We start from the raw sequence: 12,937 nt of genomic DNA on the forward strand, positions 1-12,937 counted from the left end.
ATATTTCAATCATGATCCAATTTACCAGCAACCATAAAATGATAAATAAATAAATATATAAATGTTGATTTGGAGCCTGTTTGGCGCATCGTTCCGTGTGGTATTTCTGCCATTTACAAGCTGAGCAGACTAATTTTTGGTCTATTCCAGTTTGGTTCATGGAATATCTAATCGTCAAAAGCCAGAGTGCCGAAAATATGCGTGAATCCCATTTTGGGCTGATTTAGGGAAGCTCCAAATGAAACTTTTTGCGTTTTATTCTCATGCGGAAAGACACGAAAAGACGTGATACTACCAAACTAGTTTTGGGCTGTTAAGATCTTCATACAAAAGCTCAATGTGTCTTTTGACTGTCAAAGCCACCAGAAGATCTTCCCAAAAAGACATACCAAACCGGCCCTTGATTGACATTCAATGTGACATCCTAATATGACATTAACAATCAACTAGTTACACACTTGAAAAAAAAAACACCATAACCTACCTGAATGTTGATTTGCTTGATATTCAAACTTACCAGCAATATCATGATTCTCATGGACTTCTAAATCCATCACCCACAAGATATCAACAGAAAATATATTCATGTCAACTAAAGTAGCTGATTCCCCATCAATTACCTTGGAACCTTTATAAAGTATCTGATTCTCCTTGATAACCTGGCGATATTACCAAGTCAATAAGGTCTTAAGAGGGAAATAAACTATTAACTTTCCATACCATATAAAATAGACCATGTATAATAAATGTATATAAATATAAAATATTAAATTTATTTAATTATAACTTTATATAATTGTAAATAATATCCATATACATGCACAAGTATATACATAAAATAACTTTTAATCGGTTCATGTGGAAATTCTATCATCCGATTCAAGATAGTAGGATTCAGTGCCAAATTGGGTATTGGACTTTTGAAGTCATTTTTTTTTGGTTTGACTATGATATGGAAAAGATATGATATCCGAAAAACAACTGAACAATAAACTGGAATCATAAACATGGTAGCCAATCATGTGTTATTTAGCAAAATTCATGGGTGGGTTTTGATTGGTCAAAACTCTTTCCATATCATAGATTTCCCCTTTTTTTTATAACTGGACTTTTGAACTTTTGAAGTCCATTAACAACCCTCTTTATATATCCTTTCCATTTGGTTCCCCTCTTTAAATATCTTTTCCAATTGGAATTTTTTGAATTAACCCATTTAAGATATATAAAATATTTTGGGAAAATTCACAATCAGTACCCTATACTTTGGCTTAAGTAACAATCTAGTGCCCGAACTTTCAAAATGTGACAATCCAGTACCTGTTGTTAACCAATCCATTAATCAACCATTAAGTGACATTTGAAAAGTCAAAATTGCCCTTTGAATGCCATCTAATTCCCCTTATCAACCATCCAAACATTGATAAAAAATTGAACAGTCCCAAATCCTAGCCTCTTCTATTCAAAAAAGTTGGTGAAAGTTTAGAAAAATCTAGAATTTGGGACTTTTCATTTTATTATCACTGTTTGGATGGTTAATAAAGAGAATTAGATGTTATTCTTAGGGCATTTCTAACTTTTCAAATGTCACTTAACGGCTGATTAGTGGCAGGTACTAGAGTCACATTTTGAAAGTTTGGGTACTAGATTGTCACATTTTGAAAGCTTGGGTACTGAATTGTCGCATTTTAAAGTTTGGGGACCAAATTGTCACTCGAGCCAAAGTACATGGTACTAATCAAGAAATTTCCCAATATTTTTCATGCCATGAAGGGAGAAATGATTTTTGTGAAGCTGAATCCACTACAGAGGAAAAATTGAACGAAGATCAAGTGAAAAAAAACTATGACCATTGGTTTTAATAATGTCAAACTTGTTTATTGGATATTGGAGATTTATAGTTATCTGCATAACTTTGTCAGCAATATAACATTAACTAGAAACTTTCAAATTGAATATGTAATGAAAAAATAATTCTATCCTAAACTAATAGTTTCGTGGTCTAAATATCAAGTCAATATGGGAAGAAAAATCCAGGTTGTTGCATTTAAAGTTTAAAGGTTCATGATGAGAGAAAAGTAATGCAACTTTTAACAAAGTTGCATCTAGAAAATGAGATGCTCAAAGACAAATTTCTTAACAGGGCACCCTTTTGATATGCACAAAATTCTTTGGAAGCTAGAAGCCCAAAGCCAACATTCAGCCAATTTTAATATCTTCATCCAAACTATGAAGTGGTCAAATTTTATTTTTTGTAGTTTATTTTATATTTTTTTCCTTTTATAACATTATTTTTAATGGATCTTTCCTAATGTGCCAAATACACTAATCTCTTAAAAAAATATTTTAAGAATAACTTCAAAATTTTACAAGTTACAATTTTCAGTTCAACTAGACAACCCAACTATTATAAGTAATTTCCAGCAAAATACCTTCTATACCAAATAAGTCTTTGGTGTAGAAACCTAGGACACTCAAGATTAAAGTTTCATACAAAGGATAGTAAGCAGTTCGTATTGCTAATCAATAGCAGATTAGTGACCAAATAGTTTTAGGAGACTCCAAGAATGCTATAAATTGGGCCAAGTAGTATAGGGAATCCTCCCCATGGAAGCTATCTCACCTTCTACTTAAAATCCACAATATCACCTACACATTGAATTGTAGCTTCAGATGGGTTCCAAGAGAGCTGAATCAGTTGGCACTTAGCAAATAGTTTAGCTAGATTTGGTTGGGAAGGGATATTTTGTATACTACACATACGCTACCATTTTAATTATTTGGACCTTTTTTTGTTTACATGGCCCTTTCTTTGTACATCTTCTCATGTCAAGGTATCAACCTTTTCCTTGTTTATTGCAAAAGCTTTTTAGTACTCATATTGTCCCTATCAAAAAATGACAAAAGAGTGTGGCTAGGTGGGAAGGATGGGTAGTTTTCTATTTGTACTTGTTTTAAAGCAATACAATCATCATATTGTAGACTTTTAGCATTAGCTCTAGAATAGTCTTAATAATAGGAATACCGGATTCAACTTCATCATTTGCTTCATCAAGAGACATGCTCAGATGTTTGTCTAAAACAGGTACATCTTTGCAAGACCCAGGTAATTTGTTAGCCACACAGTTAGGGAACTTAATTTTGGCAGATATACCTTTCTCCTTAGCACAATTCCATTCTTCACAAAAGAATTTCTGATCATCATCTGCGATAACAATTAAACCATCTATCTAGAATCAAATAAAAAACAAAAGTCAACTAAAATTTATCTTGGACCAAAATAGTAACACAAAGCCATATCAATACAAAAATAAAACAATAAAATACTAGACATTTACTAATCAACTAGTATTACAAAAGTAGTAACCAATCAAGTGGTATTGACCAAAATTCACCTGGTTTTGATTGATAAAATCTGTTCTAGTATCATGTATTTCCAGCAACAAGGTACCTATGCAAGGTTCTAAATATCAATACAGGTCGATACGCTGTTAGGGCGTATCGACCTGTATTGGTGCTTTTTTTTATGTTTTATTTATTTTTTCAAAACCGGTTCAAAGGGGTCAGTTTAAGTCCCGGTTACCCTCTGAACCATGGCTTAACCTGATACACCCTTGTATGGGCATATCGGGAAGACCCCGATATGTAACGATATTTCAAACCTTGTACCTATGCACCTATGTAAACTGATCAATGTATCAAGTTTTCTCCAAGACCAAAGATAACTAAGACTAATATTGGTTAATGATCTCATCCTTTTTTGTTAACATTTATACATGACTACAAACTGATGGTCATATCAAACATTTGTTTTCTTATAATCAATAAAATAAATCCAACTGTTCTCTTACAAGACAAGGGGTGATTCAAAAGAAAACAAGTGATCCAATGACATCCCATGCTCCTAATGCAATAGAAGAATGATAGATATTAGAATTAATGTTGAAATGCTTGATTCAAATGATACTTATGGTAAAATATTCTTACAAATCCATAAAACCAAGCAATGAGTACACCAACAAAACTTTCAATAGTTCTGCAACGTCCATGTGGACGTATTAGAAGTGCATCATTAATGATAGGATTGTCGATCGCGACCTCAGCCCATCCTGGACCAATTCAGATACCACCTACAATTTTTTATGGGTTGGTACTTATAATAGTTGCTTACATTACAAATGCAAAAATCCATTGACGGTAGTCAACAAATAGCATTGTGTTTTCTTACAAATGCAATTCAATCATTACCAAATGTTTTTGTATTATTTTTAAAATTAATGTATGAGATAAAAAATAACACTTACAGTTAAATTATATAAATCATTACTATAGTTGGCACTAAATTGATGGTAAAAGGGTCTTTGTAAAACATGAGCTGAAGAGTGGTTTGGAAATCATCTTCATTGTTATCTTCAAAATTAATAGCATCACTGTCAATGTCCCCATCATTATTATTAGGATCATCTGACTTAATATAATCCTCATCTTCTTCACCCATTCCAATTGATTGTATGGAATCATATGCTTGCTCAATCTCTCTATACTTGTCGCATATGTTCTATCCCAACTAACATCATCACCACTTAATGAGATATTGTTTTTCAAGTTGTGCACATTATGAGACTCATTTGCTATGTTACCATCATCTTCATCCGGACCAACATCCCTATGCATATCATATAAGTCTCTAGGCTTTATCTTAACAACAATATAATTTAAGTTAATGGATCTTGAACATAAAATACTTGTTCTATTTGAGAGGCTAAAACAAACAATTTATTTGTATGCAACAAGTGATTGAAATTGACAAGAGTAAATCCAAGTTCGTCAACATTTAGCACCCTATTTTGAGCAACATCAACCCAGTCACATTAGAATAGCATTTCCTTCAAATGCTCATAATAATTCAATTCTATGATATCGATGAACGCACCATAATATGCAATGTTACCTGAAACTAGGTTCATATATCTCGTACTAAAAAAACTATTTGTTTTTGCAGTCACAATAATGCAACTATTTTGGATTTTTCTGTTTGTTTCATGTTCATTTATATGAAGCCTAAAGCCATTTATATTAACTCCTTTATATCTCTTTGCAGCTATGCACGGGCCACTAGCCAACCATTTCAAACTATTCAAATTTTGTTCCTTTCCCTCAATACGCAATGTTATTATCTATATAAGATTTAAAGGATATCTTATTAGAAACATGATAGTGGATTAGCATCAAATATTTCCCAAAAGGAAATTCAAAATATGCATTACTAACATGGTTCATAAATCATTTAGGAAATTCCTTATTATGAATTCTTTGCACAACATGTGGTCGTAATCTAGGATTTTCTTCATGAATCTTTTCAAAGTGTTTCTTACAATTGCATAGAATTGTAAGCATGAGTTGTGATTATAAATCTCAAATATACAACAACATAGTCAATTTATTCAATATATGGGCCAATACCATCACAATTTCCTACAATATACAAGTGTGATATCATCAGTGTTTCCTTATCCATTTGAACATGAAAGGAACTTCCAATGCCATAGCATATGCTCAAGAAGATTTCAAATCATTCATCAAGTTCACAAACTCCATATTCTTTATTTCTTATTGGCCTATTTAGCTTAGTTTCAACACCTTGAAGCTAAATAGAAGGTCATGCACTCATCCACTATGTACCCCTCGGCTATACATCATTCTGTCATACTTTTATTTCATACATATGACTTTAATGTATGAAAATATCTATCCATGAAAAAAGAATGAATAAAAATGGTTTAATCAATATATTAATAAAATAGATAATGTTCAAAATTGAACATAATTGGCATACCTCTCTATTGAGTACATCCAACGATATCGAATTGGTCCGACTAGCCTAATCCCTTCTACTATATGAATGGACAAATGTACTATAATGTTAAAAAAATGAAAGCGGAAAAATCATTTCTAATTGACAAAATTGAATTCTATGTTAGCAAAGTCATAACTCTTCACAATCATTAAACATAAGTCCCTAAAAAACTTGCACACTTCAATCAAAATAGAACTCATATTCTTTGGTAATACCCTCATATGGCTATATGAAGCAATTGTTGCATTAGTATATGGCAATAATGACTCTTCAACCCCTTAAGCTTGTAATTATTCACTTACACTAAGTGCAAAATGTTGGATGCATACCTATCTAGAACATTCACATTACCAAGTACTTAACAAAAAATGTTTTTTTTCTTATTCAATTTGTAGCATGCACAAGTAGATAGGTTCTGTTTGGTCGAAAATCAGGTTTAGGGTGAAATTCTTCTCTTATGCCCATATGTTGTAAGTCTTGACGAGTTTTTAAATTGTATTTTGTCTTCCCTTCAATGTTCAATAATGTCCACAATAAACTATCATATATATTATTCTCTATGTGCATCACATCAAAATTGTGTCATAATAGGAGATCTTCCTAATTAGGCAAATTAAAAAATATGATTTTTTTCTTCCAATTATGCTTATCACCATTATGATTATCATTATTAGAGTTGTTCCCACATTTTTCTCTTTCTTCTGCCGTTGGATTCATTTCCCTTATCAAGTGTTTCTAATCCTTGCACATCATCCATCACTTGCTTCCCTGTGAATCTTACAAGTGCTAATCTCCACTCTTTATTATCATCAACTGATGGTTTATCATGTCGAAACCTATGATTTTCATCTAAGAATCTATGATGACCATATGACAAATGTGTGCCAACTTTTCAACTTTAGTGAACAAGTATCCCTCTAACATACAAGGCATGCCAATGTACCTTTGGTAGACACCTTGACAAATTAGCATAAGTAGGGAAGTTGTTGATTGTCCAAAGGATAGTTGCACGTAATGGAAATAACTTTTTCTTTAATGCATCATATGTTAGTACACCATTTTCCCATAAATCAGTAAGATCTCCCACCAATAGTTGCAAGTATATATCAATATCATTAACTAGTGCACACGGTCCAGGAATCAATAAGGTCACCATCATATATGGTTGCTTCATACACATCCAAGGGCGTAGGTTATAAATGACCAGCACAATATGCCAAATGCTATAAGATGTTAATGTTAGGGGCATGCATGAATCTTTGTTTAGTCAAAACCCTGCTACCGTATGATCTTCCTTATTTTATAGTATGAAATCAACAACACCTCACCTTTTGGTAGAGCCTCTTTCATAGCTCAAGTAACATGGTAAATGATTTGTCAAACCACCTATAAAGGCACTTAATCTAAAATAATCTCATTATAAATGATAATTTTGTGGATTTTTTTATAGCCTAGGTACAAATCATGTTCAGCATCACCCAACAATTTGTAATATTCTTTAGTTGTTGTATTAGACCACACCCTTGCATATGCATCTGGTCCCTTAGTTTCTTCATTCACTTATTCATACACTTGGTTTAATATTCCAAATGCATCCCGCAACATTCCATGTATATCAACGTCCATATTTGGTGCATTATTGCCAATAGGATTCTTCTTCTTCTCCACATGATCAATCTAATTAGTATAACTTAACATCATTCAATTCCACAATAAATGGGTCAAGACTTCTTCTTTATCTTCTAATGAAGCATTGACACATTTTTAGCATGGACACAATATCCTACCACCACGAGATCAATTAACAACAACAAATTCAATAAATTTTTGCACTCCTTTAATATATGTTGGGTCATCCCTACACAATGCATTGAATCCCAATGAACATATTACCAAACCAAATTCTATATTCTAAAACCTAGAAGAAAGGTTATGTACTATGAGGGGTACTTTGAAAGATTAATCCAACTCCTATCCATTTTATATGACTGATTACTCCAAAAACGACCATTGCAATGAAAACTTCCTAATTTAACTGATAATGGTTAGAACACTGAAATGTGTTTTATCTTTGTAAGATAGTGTTTGGTATGCTCGAGACAAGCATTTGAACCAAGAAACTCAAACATAAAAGGAATGCTTAGATGAGATCAAGAATGAAAACATTGTACCTAAGCACAATTACAAAGAAGAGTTTGGTTTTTAGAAAACCAAATTCCATGCTTCACATGAATATATATTATTTTCTCTCTAGGTATATGGAGTTGTTTGCATGAACCTTGTTCTGTTATTATGTTCTATCAGTACCATATCCATTATTAGATCATAGTCCCTTGAATCATTTCTCACTACTTTAATCCATATTGTGGACAATTTTGAAATAAAGATTACTGGGGGCTTGATACTTGTTTAGAGTTGACGGTTGCACTTAATTTTGTATTAATGAAGTTATCGTTTCCAATAAAAATGATGATTTTGTTAAATAGTCATCGAGAATGCTAACAGTTTGGAAGAAGCTGAAATTTCTTTTGCCACAATACTATAAAGAGTGGCAAGAAGTAGACTTCTACAAATAGCTCACTCCCTTTCCCAAGAGGAAAAAAGGTCATTAAACCAACATCACAAATCATAATAAATGAATTATGTCCTTGGGGTTTACTTAAATCATAGATCTTAAAAAGATGTCCCCAAATCACAAAGGCAAAAAAGCAATGGATGAACAAGTTTTTTATTTATTAATTTTTTATAATCGATGGATGAACAGATTATTCACCTTGGAAGGTAAGAACAAAGACAAAGTATTATCTTAATATGGACAAATGCATTGATTGGAGTTTGTATAAGAGAGGATTTGTAAAGATGTCCAATAATAAGTACACAAATCAACAATTCCAGCAACAAGCAATTGCCATTTAAAAAGCCTTTCCACCCCCTAAATATGCATCTCAAGGTTCTAAAACATATTAGAGAAGACTGAATCAATGGCTACACTTAGGTTTAGAAGCTGACAACAACTTCTATATTTATAGTTTCTATATTTTTTTTAATCTTTAGAGGGCTTCCTATATTTTTTTAGAAGATTTGCAATTAGTAGTTTCCTTTTTAGTTTAGGAAGCTATTAGTTTAAGTAAACTACCATTTTGATATGTTTCTATTTTTTTGAGTTTCTATTTTTATTATCCAGAGTTGATGAGATTCTAGTTAGGATTCGCTACAGTTTTTTTGTAATTGCCAAATTCCTAAGTTTTGAGTTTTATATATACACATAAATTCACCTAGAATAGCAGAGTTAGACGAGAACTGATTGAGTTAATTTTTGTTCTTCTCTATATGTGCTTTTGTTTTCTTCTTGAAATTACTGTTGGACAAATAAGTGATTTCCATTTTTCTTTTGTTATTTTCTAGTAGTTTTCTCGTACTAGAAGAAAACCATCAACTACTCTGTAGATTTCCCCTAGAATTGAAGCCTACTTTGCAGGAATTTGAAGCAACGCTACCTAAAGATCTTACAATGTATCCAATAGCTCTTGCATTAGATCTGTTGGAAGTTGGAATCCAACTACAATGATTGGCATTATATTTCTCATGTAACCAACATAGAAACTATAAACGCAAAAACAGATTCAATCAAAAAGGAGGCAACAATCAAAATAAGTAGACAATTTACTTTTTATAAAACACTCAGAAATATTGCCGCCCAAACTTTGATTCAATCTTCTAATCTAGTTTTCAGAGGCCCCATCACATTCAGTAAAGACTCCTCCAATTGCAGTTGATCCAGGTTCTAGTGTTCCCAATGGAGTTTCTGCAAAAATGAAGTTTTATCTCCCCCACTAGAGAAGTTAATAAAAGAAAGAAATCCATTTGAGGAATGCAGTACTAATATTGGATTCCTCATGAAGTTTGCAATTAATACCTTGAAATTCTTTGAATGCCAAGTGAAGATAGAATGCACTCCATGAATTTAAACAACCTCCTTCCCTTTAAATATGCAGTTGTCCATTTTCCTACACATATTGTAGCATCTAGCCTATCACTACCTTCGGATATTCCTCAATTATCAGGCTTGTGAAGTGTAAGGTTCTTGCCAGCCTCAGCCCCTCATAACACTGTTGACAACTTCATGCTTGTAGAATTACCATGGCCTATTTGGTCCACAAAATAATGCAATTATATCTCCACTGCAGTTCCTATAGATCCCTCATATTCCCTAATCCCGATAGGCCCAAATTGCCTCTGCTACATCTGTCCATTTCTTTGGATAGCATTCAATGCTAGTGGTCTCTGTTATGAAATAACAACAGCTCTAGTAGTAGGAGAATTTCCTACCCATTATCATCCTCTAATGATGCCCTCAAATGAAATGCCATGTTGTTTTCACCAAGTGGGTACCCTGACTTTGATGTTTTCCCCCAATAGATACCTTCATTGTGATGTTTTCTATGATAATGATCCTATCTTGGACCTTTTCTTTGAATCGTATCCCATTTTTTTCTTCTTAAACAAACCAGATGACTATTGATATGGTACAAACTAATAAGATGCAACCACAGTAACAATATTATAATAAGATGCCTAGCTTGTGACTTTATCACCTAGGCACGTACCATTCTTACATAAAGTCAAGGTATTAAAGCTAGGCACCTCACTAAGGGCACCTTATTTCCTAGGCAGGTGCCTAAGCAACACATTAACAACTAAGATTTCTATCACTGAATGCCAAGGTTTCCTATATCTCTTTATAATCTTAGAACTATTTACCCAATAAAGAAACACTTTTATCCCTCAATCCTCCCAAACCAACACCTCCACCTATAACAAGTTCCCAATTAAACCAAATAGTCTCTTCATGGAAAAACTACGGTAACTACCACCCAGTTGCAGTCCAATATATAGAAAGAATTCTATAAATGCCAAGCAATGGTGCAATAAATAAATAGTAACTTAATCTTTACCTATAGCATATACACATTATACAGATCTGGGGAGATGGGGATTTCTAACCTACTCACAATTCTTGTAGTGCAAGTATGTATTACCTCCCATAAAAAGGATCAAACTAGGTGCAACAATTGCAAACCAAATACTCTGATCGAGTAATGCAAAAGTCGCTAGGTTAGAAATAGGGGAGCAAGGGAGGATCTGGGAAAATGGGACACAAAACCTAATGATCAATGATAGTATATCGTGGTAATATAGTAATTAGTTAACAAATTTCAAAGTTATAAACCAAACTAGTTTCAGAGTTATATTAACTAAGTAGTTAACTGGTTATTAATTCTTTGAATTGAGTAGGATAGTGGTGATTTAGTCTATTTTTGAACTTTCTAGTTTTGATTCATCTATGGTCTATGAATATGTTTGGACATTTTAGACAAGCAGTGAAGTTTATTTAAGTTCCTACAAGGAATTGAACATTTAATATGAGATACAAAAACCAAGGTCTGTTGACCATTCTTGTTGTATAATTATGCTAGTTCTATTATATTATTACATTTTGGAAAGTGTCATGTCTGGGTATTACCACTATTACTGCTATTTCTTGACAAGACTTGAGATCCAAGCATTTACTTGCCATCAGTTTGTTGGTCAAGAGCCATGAAATAATGATTAAATTCAAGAATTTGCATTCACAATATACAAATCAGCATCCAAAGGAAAATATTTAATATCTCAACACTTGGGGGCCATTTGATAACAAGTGACTCAACTGATGGCCTGTTTGGTAACAGATGATGTGGCTTAACTGAATAACTTATTACTTTGACTTTTAATGAATAAGTTTTCAAGGAGGTTGTCGTCTCCTTAATGGCTTAATGGCTGAATCTGAAGTTGGGTTTTATTATTTAAGTACTTCAAAATATTTATGCTTATTTCGACCTTTAGTTGATGTTCCAAACTTCAACTTCTAAAATAATTGTAGGTACACCCAAACCTTGGGGGCTGTTGAGTAGAAGGATAGTATGTTTCTGTTTCGTTCTAGCAGAGATTTCGAACCTACCCATGGAAAATGGGAAAAAAGTTCCTTCTCAAGAAAGAGCATGTTAGACTACATACCTCAATTGTTCCAACTAAGAAAAATAACTAAACAACTCATATGACTCAAGATAGTCAAAAACAAAAGAAACCGGATTCCAAAACCAATTAACAAGCAGATTAGTGCATTCAATTCCCATTAACCAATTATAATGAGAGGCATAGAACTATGTAACAAGGGACTACAATTTTATGCAATGATGCATAGATGAATTTCTCATCATACAAACAAGAACTAAAAGGTAATGCTTCATCAAAAATCTATCAAGGCATCAAATTGGAAGTCAATTTGTTTATTTCTTTGCTAAGTAAAAAACTAAAATATTTAACTTTCCTTTGGAAACTGTTTGAAAAAATAAGAAATCTAACAAAGAAATGAAAAAAAAAAACTTAACCAAATAAGAAGTCAAAGAGACAAAGACTCAAAGAATAGTAAATTGGAAGAAAATTTAGAATTTTATTTTATTTAAATTTGAATGATACAAAGCATGCAATGGTTGGATGAATGAAATACGACAATTGAAAATTGGAATAAATTAACAAAATATAAAAAATATAATATAGTTACAAATTGAAAATAAAAATTATGTTATTAAAAATATCAAATAAATTAAATAAAATTAAAACAAAATTTACAATAATTTGAAAAAAAATGATATACAACTATTGAGTATACAAAAAATATTGACTTCATCATTTTCTCTTATTGTTATTGACTTTGATCATTGCAATAATTGAAAATGGTGGAGGATAGGGCTATTTATAGGAATTGAAAATTATTCAATTGCCCAAAATACCCTAAAAACTACACGTATTTTAGTTGTTGGGAGGGGTATTTTGGTTATTATAAAGTTATATATCACTTTATCCAAAATGCCCCCCAAACTAGCTTTATATAGTTGTTGGGAGGCTTTCGTGTCACTCTTTCTCCCCTAAAACCAAAATACATAAATACCCCTTATATAGTTGTTTATAATTATTGGGGGTATTTCTATAAAAAAAATCCCCCAAAAAACTGAAACTAGCGGTTGGATTATTAGGAAAAGC

The sequence above is a fragment of the Nelumbo lutea genome, chromosome 2, assembly GCF_056320005.1.
Source record: "Nelumbo lutea isolate HS-2025 chromosome 2, American lotus-T2T, whole genome shotgun sequence".
NCBI lineage: Eukaryota > Viridiplantae > Streptophyta > Magnoliopsida > Proteales > Nelumbonaceae > Nelumbo > Nelumbo lutea.